The sequence below is a fragment of the Bos mutus genome, chromosome 13 (genome assembly GCF_027580195.1).
Source record: "Bos mutus isolate GX-2022 chromosome 13, NWIPB_WYAK_1.1, whole genome shotgun sequence".
Classification (NCBI taxonomy): Eukaryota; Metazoa; Chordata; class Mammalia; order Artiodactyla; family Bovidae; genus Bos; species Bos mutus.
Genome location: NC_091629.1, coordinates 15,970,361 through 15,989,733, shown reverse-complemented (window position 1 = coordinate 15,989,733; position 19,373 = coordinate 15,970,361). Strand labels below are relative to the sequence as shown.

Sequence of the window (19,373 nt, the reverse complement as noted above, 5' to 3'; positions counted from 1 at the left end):
TATTAGATTAAATCATATGGTCTTTTATTGTGACATTTAAAAATTTCTGTTCTGCCTCATTTCACAAAGGAGTTAAGACAGAAACTTGGACATATTTTATGGAAATAATTATTTAACTCAGACTCTGGTTTGTTAACAGTCAGAGAGTTTCCATGAGAATTATACTTTTAGGGGAACTCACAGGCTACTAAAGAGATGCTAGATATATCTGAAGAAAAGCAAAAGAGTAATTTGGAAATCTACACGCACCCCAATGTTCATAGCAGGGTTATTTACAATTGCCAAGATTGGGAAGCAACCCACATGTCCATCAGCAGATGAATGGATAAAGATATATGTGTACATACAATGGAATACTACTCAGCCATAAAAAAGAAGGAGATTTTTGCCATTTGCAACAATGTAGATGCACCTGGAGGGTATTATACTTAGTAAAACAAGTCCAATGACAAATACTTTATGTGTGCTATCATGTACAAAACATATGGAGTCTAAAAAATAAAACAAACGCATGACTATAACAAAACAGACACAGGCTCACAGATACGGGAACCAACTAGTGGGCACCAGTGGGAAGAGAGACGGGGACGGGGAGAGGCGAGGCAGAGGCCAGTGGGAAGAGAGACGGGGACGGGGAGAGGCGAGGCAGAGGTCAGGGACTAAGAGAGGCGAACAGTACGTATAATAAGCTATGAGAATATATTGTACACCACAGGGAATATGGCTGGTATTTTATAATAACTATAGAGTATAATTTATAAAAATGTCAAATCACTATGCTGTACACCTGAACTAATATAATATTATAAACAAACTGTACATCAGTAAAAATTAATTAATACTAATTAAAGAGCTGAGATCAGGATTAATAAACCTTTCTGTGACAGCCAGATAGTAAATGTTTTGCTGGGGGCAGGGGAGGGGGGCTGGGGGTGGAGTTGATGGGGTTAATGCACGTCCGTGTTGCCACTGCTCAGCTCTGCTGTTGTAACACAAAAGCCACAGACAGCATGGAAACAAAGGAGAATACTGTGTTCTCAGGAAACTATTGCATCTACATGACAAGATGGATGTTAGTAGAACCTACTGTGTAATCATCTTACAATATATGCAAATCAAACCATCACACTCTAGCCCTTAAACTTACACAGTGACGTATGTCAATTATTTCTCAACAAAACTAGGGGAAAATTTTAATAAAAAGTCTAACCTTTGAGCCAATAATCTCATTCTGAAAAATCTAACCAGAAGTAAATCTGAAATATGAAAAAAAAAGTTTAACGGACAAAGACATCCAGAGCAATCTTTTCTGGAAACGATGAACACTCAGAGCAACTGAGAGTGCTGTCTGTGTTCTCCCAGAACTCATGTGTGGCAATCCTGACGCCCAGCGATGATCTGAGAAGGTGGGGTCCTTGGGAGGTGGTCTGTCCCGTGGGTAGAGCCTTCCTGAGTGGGAGGGTACATTATCAAGGAAATCCTAGGCCCTTCCACCGTATGGGAACACAGTGAGAAGTTTGCCACCCAGGAGAGTGCCCTCACCCCGCCACGCTGATTCTAGATCCCAGGCCTCCGACTCCAGAACCTCGGGAAATAAAGTTCTGTTGTTTAACCCAGGCTGCAGTGTTTTATTACATCAGCACACAGGAGAGGGCGGGACAAACCGAGAGACTAGCGCTGACATACGCACACCGCCGTGAGGAAACCAGGCTGCTGTTGCTGCTCGGTCGCTAAGTCGTGTCCAACTCTTTTCAACCCCATGGACTGGAGCCCGCCAGGCTCCTCCGTCCATGGGATTCTCCAGGCAAGAACACTGGAGTGGGTGGCCATTTCCTCCACCAGGCGATCTTCCCAGCCCAGGGATCAAACCCGAATCTCCAGCCTGGCAGGCGGATTCTATACCACCTTGGGAGCCGTAAAACAGGTAACTGGTGGGAAGCTGCTCTGTAACACAGGGAGCTCAGCTCGGTGCTCCGTGACGACCTAGAGGGCTGCGTTGTGGGAGTGGGGAGGAGGTTCAAGAGGCAGGGGACATATGCACACGTACGGCTGATTCTCGTTGTTGTACAGCAGAAAGCAACACAACACTGTAAAGCAATTATGCTCCAATTAAAAATAAATTTAAAAAAACATAGCCCTTAAAAAAATAATGAAGACAGCCATGCTCACACGTTAGCTGCCTCGAAAATGGGAACATATGGATGATCTTCCTTTCTGATGGTCTACGGGGGTGGTAGTTGTTTTTAATTTAATTAGGAAACCCTCATCTTTTCTTTGCAGAGCCACCTGGAACAACCAGAGAACAGCAAAGCCGTGTGGCCCAGTGGTTGGGTGGGGTGGGGGGAGGGGACACTGGCCTCAGCCGCTGTCTGCTGAGACCTCATCAAGGTCTGGTTTCCTTTCCCGTAAAACAGGAATGATATCAAGTTCCTCTCTCAAAGGGGAGGCCTGAGAATTACATTAATCAGGGCGTAGAAAAAAACGAAAATATGGAATGACCGTGTTGTACACCTGAAACTGATACCATACTGTAAGTCAGCCATACTGCAATTAAAAAAAAAAGAAGAAGGAAAATTAACATGCTATTACAAGTGCTCAGGAAAGGCGAACTCTCCTGTCTGGTGGAAACGGAAGCGCACTTCGGGAAATACAGGTGAGTTACTCGCTCTGCGAGTCTTGATTTCCTTAACAAGTTCCTTCCAAACTAAAAGAATCACACCTTTAGAATAATGCCTCCTGGAATCTTAATGAAGTTTGCTCCTGCTGCGTGCTCAGTCGCCTCAGTCGTGTCAGACTCTTGCGACACCATGGACTATAGCCCCCCAGGCTCCTCTGGCCATGGGGTTCTCCAGGCAGGAATGCTGGAGTGGGGTGCCATGCCCTCCTCCAGGGGGTCTTCCCCACCCAGGGATGGAACCCAGGTCTCCTGTGGCGCCTGCATTGCAGGCCGGGTCTTTACCGCGGAGCTACTGAGGAAGCCAATGAAGTTTTCATAAATTTGTTTTTTAGGAAAGCTTTTTTTTTGTCAGTTTAAGCAATTACCCTTTAGTTTTCAATTATATTTTTCTATCTTTCCCTGTCTTTTATGACGGTGATAGTAAAGGCCAACTGTATTTTTTTTTAATTTTCGTAACTGGCAAGATCAAAATTTGATATCCACCCCCATGATGACACCAGCTTTTTTCAATCTTATTGATTACTGAGATTCCAAAAATCCGAGCACCCTGCCCCACCCGACGGGTCTCCTGGGATGGCTGCCGTCAGCTGCTTTTGAGCTGCTAGTCCCGCACCCGGCTGCCTCCTGGTAGAAGGTTCTTCTCCGCAACGGCGGCCTGTTTTTGGGTCCCGTCTGTCCGTCTGCGGCCATCAGCGCGGGGCCGCATTTGGGCGGACGTTTGGGAGCGTGTGCTGTGCGCCCTTCCCCTTCCGTGGCCGAGGTGAGGGTCCTCGCTGTGCTTTTCCGAGCGGCTGGCTGGCCTGCCGTCCTTGATGCCCCAGCGCTCTCCAGTTGCTGATTAATTCCCTAAAGTTGGCCCAGAGACCCGGCCGCCAGCGCCGCGGCGGGAGACTGCGGCCTTTGTTCCCGGCCAGTTGTTATTCTGGGAGAAGCCTGCCGCCCTGTGGACGGAAGCTGCATTACCCTCGCCTGGAAGCAATTTCCTGGAGCCACCGCTTAAGGAACAACGGGCTTTCCTGAACGAAACTCAAGTTCTTTCTACGGGATCCGTGTTCCGAGGGCCCCAGAGCGCTGCAGAGAAAGCAGTCCAATGCGCAGAGCCTGCTCTACGGTGTGGGTACGTAGGCTCCACTGCTGAGAGGACACACCCTCCCAGGCTCAGTGTTTTCAATGCAATGGACCCGCAGGCCCCACACCTGGGAGACTGAGATACAAAACCAAACACAGCCTGCGCTCCTTGGTGTGAATAAGAGGTCAACAGTCAGTGAGGAAAGCAGCCAAATCTGAGCATCAGAAGACCACCCAGTGTAGCTGATGCATGATCTCTGTAGTTCTGAGAAGCAAAAGAATAATTCAAAATAAGGGGTGTGAAGGAGTGTGTGTATGTGTGTGTGTGTGTATAGGTGACAATAATTATGGGGCTTATTGGTGGGTAGGTGACAGTTGGTGGTGGGTGTGCTTGTATGAAAGGCTGATCAGTTCTGAGCAATGATGAAAAGATTTTACTGCGGAACTTTATATAACTATGAAGGTTTCTACACTTGATCTGAGCTCAGAATTAAAAAAAAAAAAAGAGGTCAACAAACATTCACTGCAGTCAGTTCTTGTAGAGAATGATGTACCCAGAATATATATTACATATAAACAATTTTTCAAATCTTATAACTAATAAAGTACTAGTTCACAACTAGCACGACAGAAGTCTTCGTGCACTGCGCCATGAAGAGTTGCTTCAGGGACTATTATTCATTCTCTCTCTCTCTCTCTCTCTCTATATATATATATATATAAATATATAAACTAAGATCCCGCATGCCATGAGGTGCAGCCAAAAAGTTAAAAAAAAAAAATGTTGACTCGCGGGATCTTAGTTCCCCCTGGAGGGGTTGAACCCCTGGGCCATCGCAATGAAAGTGTCAAGTCCTAACCACTGGTCCACCAGGGAATTCCCATCAAAATATATTTATCGCCTCCTATTTATCACTGTTCCAAGCATTTGTGACTGAATCATAAAGTTCAATTACTATAATTTAGACCTAAAGTCTGGGGGAAAGTAGCACAGTAAAAATGGGTTTCCCTTCTGAAAAATAAAAGAAAAAATAAGTGTGAGAGCTAGTGACTCACAACAATTCCACTTGCTATTACATACACACTCAAAAGAACTGGAAACAGATATTCAAACAGAAACATGTACACAGAAGTTCCTGGCAACACCATTCACAGCACCCGAAAGGCGGAAACACCCCAGACACCTATCAAAGGATGGAAGATAAGCAGGTGTGCTCTATCCTTTCAATGGGATATTATTCAGCTGTAAACAGGAAGGAAGCACTGATTCCTGCTGCCACATGGATAAACCTTCAAAACGTGATGCTGAGACTCCCCTGGTGGTCCAGGGCTCCCGATGCAGGGGGCCCGGGTTGAATCCCTGATCAGGGCACTTGATCCCACGTGCTGCCACTAAGACCCTGTGCAGTCAAATAAATAAAATAATTACTTTTTTATAATAAAACTTCTTTTAAAAAAAGGTAATGGTGAGTGAAAGAAGCCAGACAAGAAGGTCTCATATCGTATGATTCCACTTGTATGAAGTATCCAGAAGAGGAAAATGCATAGACACATATGTAGAGTTATTACTACTGATTTTCAGCATTTGGGATCAAGCTAAATAAGGATGGGGGGCTTCCAGGTGGCTCAGTGGTGAAACTCTGCCTGCCAACACAGAAGACACAGGTTCGACCCCTGGGTCAGGAAAATTCCCTGAAGTAGGAAATGGCAACCCACTCCAGTATTCTTGCCTGAAGAATCCCATGGACAGAGGAGCCTGGTGGGCTACAGTCCATGGGGTCACAAAGAGACACGACTTAGTGAGTAAACAACAAATAAGGATGGACAGTGTTCTTACGGTTCCAAAGCCAAGATTAAGTGTCGCCAGTTTTGAACATGGAACAGAAACCATACAAATGGCATAAACTGAGAAGCGGAAGTGAGAGATGGGATGAGACAGACGGGGGAACAGCATCTCATTATCGTCATGTTACAAAGAAGGGAGGCAAGAAAAACCACGTGTGGGGAAATAAAAACGAGACATCATCACTACTCGGGGTTCTGAAGGTCCAAGGAGAGCCGCTCTTCTCAACGGAAGCAGGTGCCGCCCCCGCGCATGGCCACATGGCCATGTCCGAAGTGGGGAACCGGCTATGACATAGGGCATGCTATCAGCTACTATCTTTCACTTGAATTTTTACCATTTTCTAATGCCACATGGCCTTCAGTTTCAAAGGCAAATTCAGCTTGGAACGACAGAGCAGCTGCCTGCTTCTCATGGGAAGAAAACGCATCATCTGAAGCCACATAATTCACGTCTCATCCCAACAAAGGAGCACCCACGTTTCCGCTTACCTGAGGACGGGCGCCACCTTGTGGCAATGTTTCCCTGACTGTCCATCCGTGCCGCCCTAAGTGAGATTGTAGAATTTCTGCTTTTGCAGGGTTCACACTATTGGAAACTTGGTGTGTACAAGGGAACTCTTAACATGTATCCAAATCACAATGTTGGATTTGCATGATTCAAATTTGCATAAAATAAGACCTAGCCGTGTCTGCTGGGGTCCAGCTAGGAGGATGCTACTTCAGAAAATCTGTAAACTTCTCAAGCCCTGGCGTGGTTTATATTGCAGATGGAAGGAGGCCAATGAGCTGGCTGTGATTTATGATTATTTGTTTTATATTAAGGATCAGCAAAAAGCAATAAAAAGAGTCATTAAAGGATTCCATTTTCCAAATCGCTACACTCGCCTGCTCACCTTCAAAATCTAACCGATGATAGTAAGAGAGAGTTAACACAAGTTCAGCCAAAAGTTCAAGTCTTGCTGTCGATTCCTGACATCGCTTTCAGCTTCCGGTTGATAAAACCATGGATCTTGTCGTGTTGCAGCTTTGTGCCCCGCGTCTGTCGGTCACATGATGATGGAAACTCCTTAACTAGCTAAGCAGCACCTCTGCAGCCTCTTCAGTCCCTGCCCTGGCAGAAAATTCTCCTAGTCAAGCGGATCCCACCTACTGATGGTGCCTGAAATGGGTCCTGCTGCCTTCAACCTCCAGAAGGTAGCTGGAAGGTAACACCAGATGCAAACCCTCTGAGCTCCATGTACGAGTCTCAGATTGGATGACCCTTCTTCCAGGAAGCCCCCCCCCCCGCCCCGCCCCCTCCTCACGGGGCTCAGATGCGCCAATAAGTGAGGTCTTCCAGGAATTGGGACTCAAGTTCAACACAGCGGCATGAACCGCCCCACAGAGTCTTAACTCACGCGGAGGCACATAGGTGCGTGCTCAGTCGTATCTGACCCTTTGTGACCCTCTTCAGGACTGTAGCCCGCCAGGCTCCTCTGTCCATGGGAATTTCCAGGCAAGAATCCTGGAGTGGGTCATTTCCTCCTCCAGAAGATCTTCCCCACCCTGGGATTGAACCCGAGTCTTTGCATGGGCAGGCGGATTCTTTACCACTGAGCCACCCGGAAAGACACACTAGGAGGTCGCATCAGTGACTCAGTGACCAAGCACCGGGATGGCCAGACGTCGAGTTCGGAGCTGAGGGTGTGGCGTGAACATCAGTCCAAGCAGGCCAATCCTCTGCTCAGAGCCCCCGGTGACTCCCCATCGCGCTCAGAGCGGAAGCCGGATCCTTCCAGAGCCCAGCTGCCGGGCCCGCCCGCCGCCCGCGCCTCCTCCCTGTTCTGGAGGAACCCAGGGCCTTTGCACAGGCCACACTAGGCCAGATCTACCTCCGGAGGTTGCTGGCGGAGTCACCTGAGAAGGCGGGGTTCGGGGAGGAGGAGTGGGGAGGCGGGAGGACAGGAGACGGAGGCTCCCTGCGTGGAGGACTGACCCCCCACCCCCTTGCCGAGATGACCGACGACCCTGGACCCTCCTGCCCACACCCTCGCGTAACCCGGGAGGCAGAGGCGCTCCTGTGCCGGTTCTCAGAAGCCAGCTCTGAGGCAAAGTGAGGAGACGATGCGGACCCGTCTCTTTCTTACTTTTTTAAAAATTAAACTGAGTTTGGCATTCCTGGAAAAAACAAACATTAAAACAGAAGCGTTGTTATTCTGCTCCGGGTTACAGTCAGTAACTAATGAACGTAAAGCCCAGCTCATGGGGTGTTGGACTACAGAAATGTTAAGTATTTCAACTAAATCCCATTAATAGAGTCTCAGAGTTGCTACAGCATTTGCAATAACACAGATCATTATTGTTCTTAGAAATTTTGTTCCAAATAGTTGAATAGCAAAGCTGGTTAGACGAGTAAATGAAGTTTGTTTACAAACAGCGCCACCTGATGGCGTAGCTTATTTAACACTTTCCAGTGTCGTCTGGTGGGCTTCCCTGGTGGTTCAGTGGGTAAAGCGTCTGCCTACAATGCGGGAGTCCCGGGTTCGATCCCTGGGTCAGGAAGATTCCCCTGGAGAAGGAAATGGTCAACCCACTCCAGTAGGCTTGCCTGGAAAATCCCATGCACGGAGAAGCCTGGTATGGGGTCACAAAGAGTCGGACACGACTGAGCGACTTTCCCTTCACTTCAGTGTTAATATATCTGGGGTTTGGCCAGTTCCACTGGGAGAACAATCTGTAATTATTCAAAGTGTTCAGTCATTGACTGTCTTTAAGAATGCACCTGTCACATACAATTTGACAAAATGTGCTCATCACCTTCCTCATGACTAGAGGCTGGTTTGGCTGCAAATATACTCAAATTCCAGGAATGGCATTAGCTTAATTCACAGAAACATTGACATTTCACAAAACTCTGTATAAACTGTAGCCAGCTACCTAGTTTTCTGTTAAAAGCACAGACCTGGCTCAGTCCCTTTACCAGCCAAGAGCAACTTACTGACTTCTCTGCACTTCAGCCTCCCCATCCACACCACTGTTAAGACAATGCATGTAAAGTCCCTTAATTTGTTTTCTTTTCAAATGGTTTTTGACTCAGCAATCCCACTCCTAGATATACACTCAAGGAATCCTCTTATGTATTAATATATGTATTTTTTAATATTTATTTGATTGTTTGGGGTCTTAGCTTTCGGCATGCGGGATCTTCCTTGCGGCACATGGCTTTCACTTTCTACACTGTATGTAGATGGAGCTGTGCCGCGCTCAGTCACCCCATCATGTCTGACTCTGTGGCCCCATGGACTGCAGCCCGCCAGGCTCCTCTGTTCCTAGAATTTCCCAGGCAAGAATACTGGAGTGGGTGGCCATTCCCTACTCCAGGGAATCTTCCTGACCCAGGGATCGAGCCCCCGTCTCTTGCATTGGCAGGTGGGTTCTTTATGATGTGAAAGTGAAAGCCGATCAGTCATGTCCAATTCTTTGGGACCCCAAGGACTGTCCATGGAATTCTCCAGGCCAGAATACTGGAGTGGGTTGCCTTTCTCCCTTCTGCGGGGGATCTTCCCAACCCAGGGATAGAAGCCAGGTCTCTCGCATTGCAGGTGGATTCCTTACCACAGAAATGACCATATGATGTCAACCTTTCCTACAACAAAGGATGCTTGGATTGGCAGCTTTTTCTGCACATGTTCTCAGTGACTTGTGAATCGCTAAGCCTCTCTATGTGAATATCCTTTTCCAAGCATATTCTTTTCTCTATAATCTCCTATAATCTGTTTATCAAATTCTTGCCCTCCGGCTATCTTCACGCCCTCCACCCCCACCCACATGCACACCCAGTAAAAGAAACAATCATTTAAGTTCAGTTCAGTCGCTCAGTTGTGTCCGACTCTTTGCGACCCCATGAATCGCAGCACACCAGGCCTCCCTGTCCATCACCAACTCCTGGAGTTTACTCAAACTTAATGTCCATTGAGCATCAGTGATGCCATCCAGCCATATCATCCTCTGTCGTCCCCTCTTCCTTCTGCCCCCAATCCCTCCCAGCTTCAGAGTCTTTTCCAATGAGTCAACTCTTTGCATCAGGTGGCCAAAGTACTGGAGTTTCAGCTTTAGCATCATTCCTTCCAAAGAAATCCCAGGGCTGATCTCCTTCAGAATGGACTGGTTGGATCTCCTTGCAGTCCAAGGGACTCTCAAGAGTCTTCTCCAACACCACACTTCAAAAGCATCAATTCTTTGGCGCTCAGCTTTCTTCACACTCCAACTCTCACATCCACACATGACCACTGGAAAAACCATAGCCTTGACTAGACAGACCTTTGTTGGCAAAGTAATGTCTCTGCTTTTCAATATGCTGTCTAGGTTGGTCATAACTTTTCTTCCAAGGAGTAAGCCTCTTTTAATTTCATGGCTGCAGTCACCACCTGCAGTGATTTTGGAGCCCCCAAAAATAAAGTCTGACACTGTTTCCACTGTTTCCCCATCTATTTCCCATGAAGTGATGGGACCAGATGCCATGATCTTCGTTTTCTGAATGTTGAGCTTTAAGCCCACTTTTTCCCTCTCCTCTTTCACTTTCATCATTTAAGTAGTCCATACCAAACCTCTCTCAATCCTGACTACCTTTTATTCCTCTAAAGTACCTGTGAATGAAGTGAGTGAGTGAAGTCAAGTCACTCAGTCGTGTCTGACTCTTTGCGACCCCATGGACTGTAGCCTAACCAGGTTCCTCCGTCCGTGGGATTTTCCAGGCAAGAATACTGGAGTGGGTTGCCATTTCCTTCTCCAAAAGTACCTGTACCACCCACAATTATCCTCTATGTAAAACTCCTCTCACTCAATATATTGCTATATAAGGAAAATAAGGGGGGCGGGGAGCTTCCCTGGTGCTCAGCAGTAAAGAATCCCCCTGCAATACGGGAGACCCGGGTTCAAATCCTGGGTCAGGAAAATCCCCTGGAAAAAGAAAAGGCAACCCCCTCCAGGATTCTGGCCTGGAGAATCCCATGGACAGAGGAGGCTCATGGGCTACAGTCCATGGGGTCACAGAGAGTGGGACACGACTGAGCAACTAAGCACACACATAAGGAAAAGAAAACTAGCCAGCAGTGAGTGCGCAGCACATTTGTCGCCATGGAAATGCTTACGTTGAGAAACTCCAAATAATTTTAAAGGCATAAGGTTATTGAGATAATTCCAAACACCCACCTGTCTTTCATGACTTGCTGGGTTAGAATAAACCACATATATTATTCATCCATCCATCCATCCATCCATCCATCCTACCAACAAATATCCCAAGCTCTGCAGAAGCCCAGTGCCCTCCCGGGGTTCACCTTCAGATGGGGAAGACCTATCAAACATGCACAGTGAGATGGGAGGCAGTGCTGAGTGCTGCGAAGAAAACCAGCACCAGATCCAGAGACGGAGGGGCTGGAGACCTGGGGGTCAGGGACGTATGAGCAGGTGAGTGTGGACTACCCGGACCACTGCGGAGTCTGGGAGGCTCCAGAAGGGAACCCGAGTCCCCTGTGGCTGCCGTAACCAACGGGAAGGGCTGGGAAAGCCGCTCAGGAAGAGAGCAGAGCGGCGGGCAGGCTTGGGTTTCATTCTGAGTCATGTGAGGTCACTGGTGGTTCGAGCAAGGACAGAGGCAGCACTGTCTCTCTTGGGAAAAGACGGGTGTGGCGGCACATGGAGGCGAGGCTGAAGGGGAGAAGTTAGAGCGGGGAGGGGGCGGCTGGAAGGATGGCTTCGTCCGGGTGCGGCGGTGATGGGGGTGCCTGGAGCCGGCCCCGCGTCCGGTGTGTTCTGAAGGGAACAGAAGGAGCAGGTTTGCTCTTCGATTGGACGGGGAATGAAAGAGGGGCACAGGGGGACTGGGGGGACATCCCTGGGGGCGGGGGCGGGGGGGACACAGGCCGCGACGGGCCGCCATCATGGGGTGCGTGCTGCGCTCAGATGCCAGCTGGGGGCTCCGGTGCAGACGTGCAGAGGCGGTGGGGACGGACACACCGGGGCCGGGGCAGGGGCCGGGGCAGGGCCGGGGCGGGGCCGGGGCGGGGCCGGGGCGGGGCCGGGGCGGGGCCGGGGCGGGGCCGGGGCGGGGCCGGGGCGGGGCCGGGGCGGGGCCGGGGCGGGGCCAGCGTGGACCGAGGCCTGAACCCGGGGATCCTGCTGCCTCCTACCGGGTCGGAGGCATGGAACTAGAAGATCCACCTGCTCTTGCTGGGGGTCCAAGTAAAAAGCCCTGGGATGCTGAGAATGTAATCAGTCCACTGGGCATGCCGCCTGTGAAGCAGGAAGCTCAGAGCTTTCTAACAATCGTCATGATGGGATCATGGCGTTGTCTCAGTTAGCGACAAGGTCAAGCGTTCGATCCCCATGTGGGCCACTCTTTGGTCACCTATGCAAGGAGGCTGCCCACTGTTTTAGGGCTTCCCAGGTAGCTCTGCAGTTAAGAATCCGCCTGCCAATGCAGGAGCCGTGGGTTCCATCCCCGGGTCCTAAGATCCCCTGGAGTAGGAAACGGCAACCCACTCCAGTGTTCCTGCCTGGAAAATTCCACGGACAGAGGAGCCTGGTGGGCTGTGGTCCACGGGGTCACAGATTCGGACACGACTGAGGAGCCTGTGATGGGATCCCTGCTGCCCTTTTGAGGCTCTTTTTGGTCCCTCAGAATTCCAAACAGAGTGTCTAGGAGCCTTAGCTGACTTCTCGCTCTTTCAAGAGCCACCTGGTGTACTCAGGAGGCACTCACCTTTCTCCCTTCTTCTCCAGACTGCCCACCGAGCCTGCAGGACAGGGGGCTGGGGCCGTGTCAGACGATTCTGCCTGTGGGGGCCACAGTCGTGCGGGAGTTTGATGTGTGTACAAAGGTCACGATGAAATTTCGGTGACAAATAAGGCTAAACGGCAGAAAAGAGATGTGATTTTTTTTTTCCTTCTTTGGTATGACTTTTCACAAACTCAAGAGGTTGGAAATCTTTTGTCACATGAGTATGTCCCATTCATACTGAGAAGTAGGGACCTTCCCTGGAGGTCCAGTGGTTAAGACTTTGCCTTTCAATGCCATCACTTCATGGCAAATAGATGGGGAAACAGTGGAAACAGTGGCTGACTTTATTTTGGGGGGCTCCAGAATCACTGCAGGTGGTGACTGCAGCCATGAAATTAAAAGACTCTTGCTCCTTGGAAGAAAAGCTATGACCAACCTACACAGCATATTAAAAAGCAGAGACATTACTTTGCCAACAAAGGTCTGTCTAGTCAAAGCCATGGTTTTTCCAGTAGTCATGTGTGGATATAAGAGTTGGACTGTGAAGAAAGCTGAGTGCCAAAGAATTGATGCTTTTGAAGTGTGGTGTTGGAGAAGACTCTTGAGAGTCCCTTGGACTGCAAGGAGATCCAACCAGTCCATCCAAAAGGAAATCAGTCCTGAATATTCATTGGAAGGACTGATGCTGAGGCTGAAACTCCAATCCTTTGGCCACCTGATGCGAAGAACTGACTCACTGGAGAAGACCCTGATGCTGGGAAAGATTGAGGGCAGGAGGAGAAGGGGACGACAGAGGATGAGATGGTTGGATGGCATCACTGATGCTCAATGGACATTAAGTTTGAGTAAACTCCAGGAGTTGGTGAAGGACAGGGAGGCCTGGTGTGCTGCAGTCCACCGAGTCGAAGTCAGACACGACTGAGTGACTGAACTGAACTTCAATGCAGGGAGTGTGGATTCAAACCCTGGTCAGGGAGCCAAGATCCCACATGCCTCAAGGCCAAAAAACCAAAACATAAAACTGAAAACAGTATTGCAACAAATTCAAAAAACAAAAACAAATTCAACAAAATCAACAAGCCCACATCCAATTAAAAACAGAAATCTAAGCATATATATATATATATATATGCATATAAGTGATAAGCAGAGTCTCACTGAATGGCCATATAACTGGATCGCCACCAGGGGCCCCAATCCCAGACACTGGCACAGACGTCAACCCCCCGGGCACCAGTCTGCCCAGTGCTGAGCAAGGAGCAGACTCAGGTCTTGCCAAGTCTGAAAACGCACCCAAGATGCTGTGCTTCTCTCTGACCCTGAGAAGGAGCGCAGACTGGGACAGGAGACCCAGCTGCTCCCTCTAACGCCCGGCAGAGCTGTCTGGCCTTGGGGACGCACATGGCCTTCTGGGGACCTTGGGCTCCTCTTCTGTCCAAGGAGAGGGTGCAGTCGCTGCCAAGTTCGGCTCTCTCACCCTCTTGACATTTCACAGCCATGGGGTGGGGAGGGCCCTTGCCTTATTTCTTTTTCAGCACTTGTCTGAGCTGGGGTAAAATATGGTCACTCTACCCACACAAAAAATTCTGAACTCTAGCCCACTGAGAAACTGTACAGAAAAAAAGGCTTGACTACACGGAAGTAGCTACAGTCACACACTGTACGTGTCCAGGGGAGATGGGGGAGGAGGAAGCCCCCATCTCCCCAAAACTGAGCTCAAAACCAGACCTCCGACTATTTACCCGCTTATAGGACCACATACAGAGGATGGAAAAACAGGTTAGATGAAACCGCAAGATCCAATAAACCCAAACACGAAGTGAGAATTTCTACAGGACAAATGACCCAGTTTCTTCAATAAATAAAACGCATGGCACCCCACTCCAGTATTCTTGCCTGGAGAATCCCAGGGACGGGGGAGCCTGGTGGGCTGCAGTCCATGGGGTCACTGAGAATCAGACATGACTGAGCGACTTCACTTTCACTTTTCACTTTCATGCACTGGAGAAGGAAATGGCAACCCACTCCAGTGTTCTTGCCTGGAGAATCCCAGGGACGGGGGAGCCTGGTGGGCTGCCGTCTATGGGGTCGCACAGAGTCAGACATGACTGAAGCGACTTAGCAGCAGCAGCAAGTGTGCATGTGGGTGTCTAGGGGGAGGAGGTTAGGACTGAAGTGGATCTGAGTGAGTGGGTCTTGTTTGGATCCTGACTGCAACTTCACAGTCTTTAGAAGGCGTTTCTGACACCGGAAATGCAGCAATGGAGACCAGTTATGAGAAATCCTTGTCCGTTTAGTTAGATGTGATCGGAAAAAGCCCTTATCCGTTACAGATACTCGCTGAAGCATTTGAGGAACGAAATTAAAACATGTTGAAGATTTGCTTTAAAAAGGAAGGAGGGCTGGGGAGTCACAGAGAGCCTGACAAAGTGCTGCTGGCGAGCCCACGGGGATCCAGTACGTGCATCTCTCTGTCACTGCGTATGTTTACAAACAGTTAACGTCAGAAACCAGGGACACAATGAAGACCAGAGCCGAGACTGCAAAACACCAAATCTATATTTACATCCACATATAATAACATAACTTCAAGCTGAAATACATCATAAATAAAACAAGTAATGTCTACTGTTTGACAACTTAAGTATCAACAATTAAAATAAATCAAACTGGAATGAAATAAATACATAAACAAAAATCCAACAGATTGTACCTCTAGTATATGTACTGTTGTCTCAAAGGGAAAAAACATACAAAACCAGTAGTATCCCAATAATTAATACTGATGGACAAAAAAAGGAAAAAAACACAACATTTTGGAGTACAAGGGCTGTGGAAAGGAAAACAAAACTGTACTTTTAAGGGTTCAGAAATGTGGTTAAAAAGGAGAAATCTGAAAGGCCCCCAGATTTCAGCATAACATGAATTGACTTGTTTTCAAATAGATTTGGTGATTTTTTTTTAAATACAGATTTAAATTTCAGCCCTCTATCATCGTGTATATCCCCTTTTAAGATTTATATTTATCGTCACAGCAAGCTTTCTGTAACACTCATTGGATTAGGTAAGGATCAGGTCAATCATCTTTGTCAATGTGTTAATCTTCAAAAATAGGCTATAAAAGTGCAAAACTAGGAAAACAAAACTCTAGATTATGTACATATGGCTCAGCTTGTGAACAGAAAGAAAGGTCAATAGTGTACACTTTCCTGATACAAAGCACTTCATCACGATGCCAGCAGAGTCAGCTCAGAGAGGTCTCCCTTTTCACCTGGGAGTTAAGACTTTTCTATCAAGTCAGCGTCGTGTTGCATAATGAGAACAAACAAAAAAATCAGGATTCTTTGAGGACACTACCCTTGTTCTAATGGAGAAGGGCAAGGCAAAAAAAATTAACAGTGCAAATTTATTTCTGAAACAGTTTTCTTAATAAAGTGTGTTGTGGTCACTAAACCTAGGTACTGCTGAAAACAATCAGCCATGGACAGTGGATTAAGGGAACACAAGTGTAATAAAACATTTAGTAAGCCAGCTGGTGGCTAGTCTCTTTTTAAAACCTAACTTGTCATGTACACTGAGAAAATGGTGCTGCCTCCAAACCACCAAAAACGGGAAGACAACCAAGGTCTCAAGACCAGTGACGTCCCCGGAGCACCAGGAGCCTCAGTCGGCACTCCTGCACAATTCGTGTGTCTGTAATTAACCTGAGTGTGTCCACAGTTAACCCAAGCGAAGCGCCAGACACACCAAGACTACCAGAGGCAAACCTGAAATTTACCCCTCAACTTTCATTTCTTTTAAAAACTGCTTCCAATATATGTAATTCACATGTATAATTTAGTCTTTGTATTTTTATATAAATAATTCAGGCAAACGCCAGAATTTTCCAACAAAAATGATTCACTGGATAGAAAACTAAGTAACTCCACAATTTGGTATGTTTACTGAGTGTGTGGCTGGCCTAGAGGAAATGCTTCTCTATAGATAAACACACTTAAAAATCCCCCCACCAATCCCCTGAGAAGAGGATTATATGGGTCTGGGTCTTCCTCAGACGACCTACCAAAATTTGCAATAAAAGGGTACCAACTACAGAAAGGCTGATCTTGGTACACGCAGCACATATTCATAAAGGGTCAATGTTTCCGTTAACAATTCCATTAAGACAATAGACTGCGGAAGATTTAACATAATACAAATCATTGAAATTAAAAAAAAAAACCGTACATTTTAGATGAAAGAGGACAAATAGCAGAAAAGAGCTCAAAGTGATGAGCAACATGAGAGGAAAAGAATACACACAGTATTTAAACAAGCAGGTTTACAACATGTATTTACAAATTTTTTACCTGAGGTGCAAGCGTTATAGACTTTCTCCCCACCCCACCCCCCAACCCAAATGATTTCTTTTCAGCAGCGCTCAAGTATGCAAAAAAAAAAAAAAACCCTCCATTTGTTATTTGGTCAATTCTAAAAATCGTATTATTCGGGGCAAAATAGAGATGATGTCCAGTCTCCATTTGTGCACAACCCAAATCTTGCAACTGTAGTTTTTATTGCTATTTGGTACAAAAGTTAACAACTTTACAAAACCGTAGTGTTCCTCTGTTATATACACAGTACAATCACAGCTTATTTCAGTAGCTTTCAACATTTGCTTTTTCAAAGGATGAACTAATTTAATTTCATGGAGAGTACACATTTATATCCATCAAGACCTAAGGGGGGAAAAAAAGGTTTAAAACATGATTAGAATAAAACTAAATACAGTTTACAAAATTTTTTAAAAGTGTAATAAATACACAGAACTAAAAGGGTCTAGAAATGCAATGGATTCCACTTAAGCTTAAATTTTTAACCAAGTCTCGGGAGTCTGAATAAATAAGCTGCACCATTTAGGAGATGCTCATGTACAATGAACAGTGATTTAATGAAGATGATTTAACCAACAACCAGAATTTACATCAGATACAGGTGTCAAGTCAACTGCCACCTATAGGAAACTCTGGAAATTTATACCTAATGAAAGGAAAATATATGGCACAAGACCATGGGTATTTAAGATAAGACTCAGAATAGAATACCCTCCTCCACGAGAAAGGACAGGGCATAAAACACGGCTAACACTGTTTGGCCAACGTCTATGGAGTTTTACAGCTGAAATTCCCAGCCCTGGGCCAGGCACCACGTCAGCACCGCTCAGGGTGGAAGTCGGGGGCAGAGCTCAGGTGGGCATAAAGGCATGAGCCACAGGGCAGCGGGAACACAGACAGCGAAGGCCCAGCTCCCCGCAAACGTGCTGCAGAATACATGAGCTTAAGCACCAGAACGGGAGGGTGTGGAAAGGACGTTCCAGGGTAGAGAGAAAGGCAAGCAGAGAAGCCCAGAGGCTGCAGGCAGAGGCGGCAGCGGGACACACACGCAGTCCCCACCTGCCGCTCCACAGTGCACACACACCCATGAACCGTGTTTGTGTCTCAAGGCAGAGTGCATCTAATCCCATTTCTGCGATGATGCCAGCCTCATACCACTGGCATCACCTGAGCGGGAGAGAAGGATGCAGACGGACAGGCCCGTGTGCCCCAGGGAAAACCAGAAGGAGAGACTCTGCTCTGGTCCATGGGTCTCTATCTCTGAATCCAGATCTAGCAGGCACTGAGTCAAGAGTCTGCTCCTCGAGGATACGGTAGTGTTTAGCAGAACAAGAGCTGTCTGGGAGGGGATGAAATCTGCCCATGAGCCCGGGACTTTCCAGTCACTTTATTGTTAACTCTCACATAGATGCCATGCCCTCAGCCCAAACTTGGAAGTAACTAAATCAACATGTGCACGACTCCAAGAGCACCACCTGAAGCTTTTGGGTACCCACCACTAGATACATCTGCCGTGTGAACCAGAAAGTCAAAATAAACCTCCCTGCTCTGTCCCGCTCCTGCTCCTACTCTGATAAGGATTTATAAAGGCTTTGAACAAGCACTTAAACTGGAGGGTTGCAGCACAGGCCTTGGATTTTGCAGACCGAGGACCAAAAAGCAGGCAGAGGAAGGTGCTAGTCAAATTACATAAGCCAAATCTCAGTCTCCACATCTGTAAAGTGGGCACAGAGTCTCCTAACTCAGGGATCGGCATACTTTTCCTATAACTGGCTAGACAGCTCTCGGCTTTGCAGACCATGAAGTCCCTGTCACAACTACCCACTTCTGCTTTTGCGGCCCCAGGCAGCCACAGACCATCTGTAAAGGAAACAAAGTGGCTGTGTGCCAATAAAACTTTATTAACAAAAACTGATGGCAGGCAGTTGGCCTAAGGCTCTAAGAAGGATTAAACTAGCTCATGATGATAAACAATTCATTCAACCCCTAGCATGAAATAAACCCACAGTTAACTTTGAGTTGCTTTTGCTACTTTACCATGATCATCACCACTGATATCCAGAGACCCTGAGGGCTGTTTTAAACACACTTCAAAATTCAAGTTAAAAGCAATTTTACTTTGTAATATTATACTGGATACATTAGATGGTTTGTTTTCAATTAGGTAAAATCAATACAGTGTATGTGCTCACCTTTCATTCCCAAAATAGGAAATCAAGTTTTTTTGTCATTTGGTCGATAATGTGCGTTCCCAATAAAATTCTCATAGTTCCTCTTTTGCAGCATGCTGCTAGATAAGTGTTGATAGGATACAGGCCTTTTTCCTGATTGGGGAAAAAAAAATAAATGAGCATTTAGAATTAAGCTCAACAATTAGCTAAGATGTGTGTGGTTGTCAGAAGTCAATTTCCAAAATCCCTGATAATGTGACCACAACACATAAGACGCATATGTATTACAGGTACAAGGTAAAATACCTTTAATTGCCAGGAAGACATTTCTTAGCCTAGAATTTTAAGTCACTAAATGGTAAAATTATCTAAGTGCTGCTGCTGCTAAGCCACTTCAGTCGTGTCTGACTCTGTGCGACCCCATAGATGGCAGCCCACCAGGCTCCCGTCTCTGGGATTCTCCAGGCAAAAACATTGGA

General features: G+C 47.1%; 2 non-coding genes across 2 annotated transcripts; both read left to right on the top strand.

Moving 5' to 3' along the window:
- Positions 1-3,936: 3,936 nt before the first annotated feature.
- Positions 3,937-4,016, top strand: LOC138990567 (small nucleolar RNA U2-19). Its single transcript, XR_011466697.1, has one exon. It is a non-coding gene; the product is annotated as a small nucleolar RNA U2-19 (small nucleolar RNA).
- A 144-nt stretch (positions 4,017-4,160) lies between these two features.
- Positions 4,161-4,232, top strand: LOC138990563 (small nucleolar RNA U2-30). The gene has a single exon (XR_011466694.1). It is a non-coding gene; the product is annotated as a small nucleolar RNA U2-30 (small nucleolar RNA).
- The last annotated feature ends 15,141 nt before the right edge of the window (positions 4,233-19,373 follow it).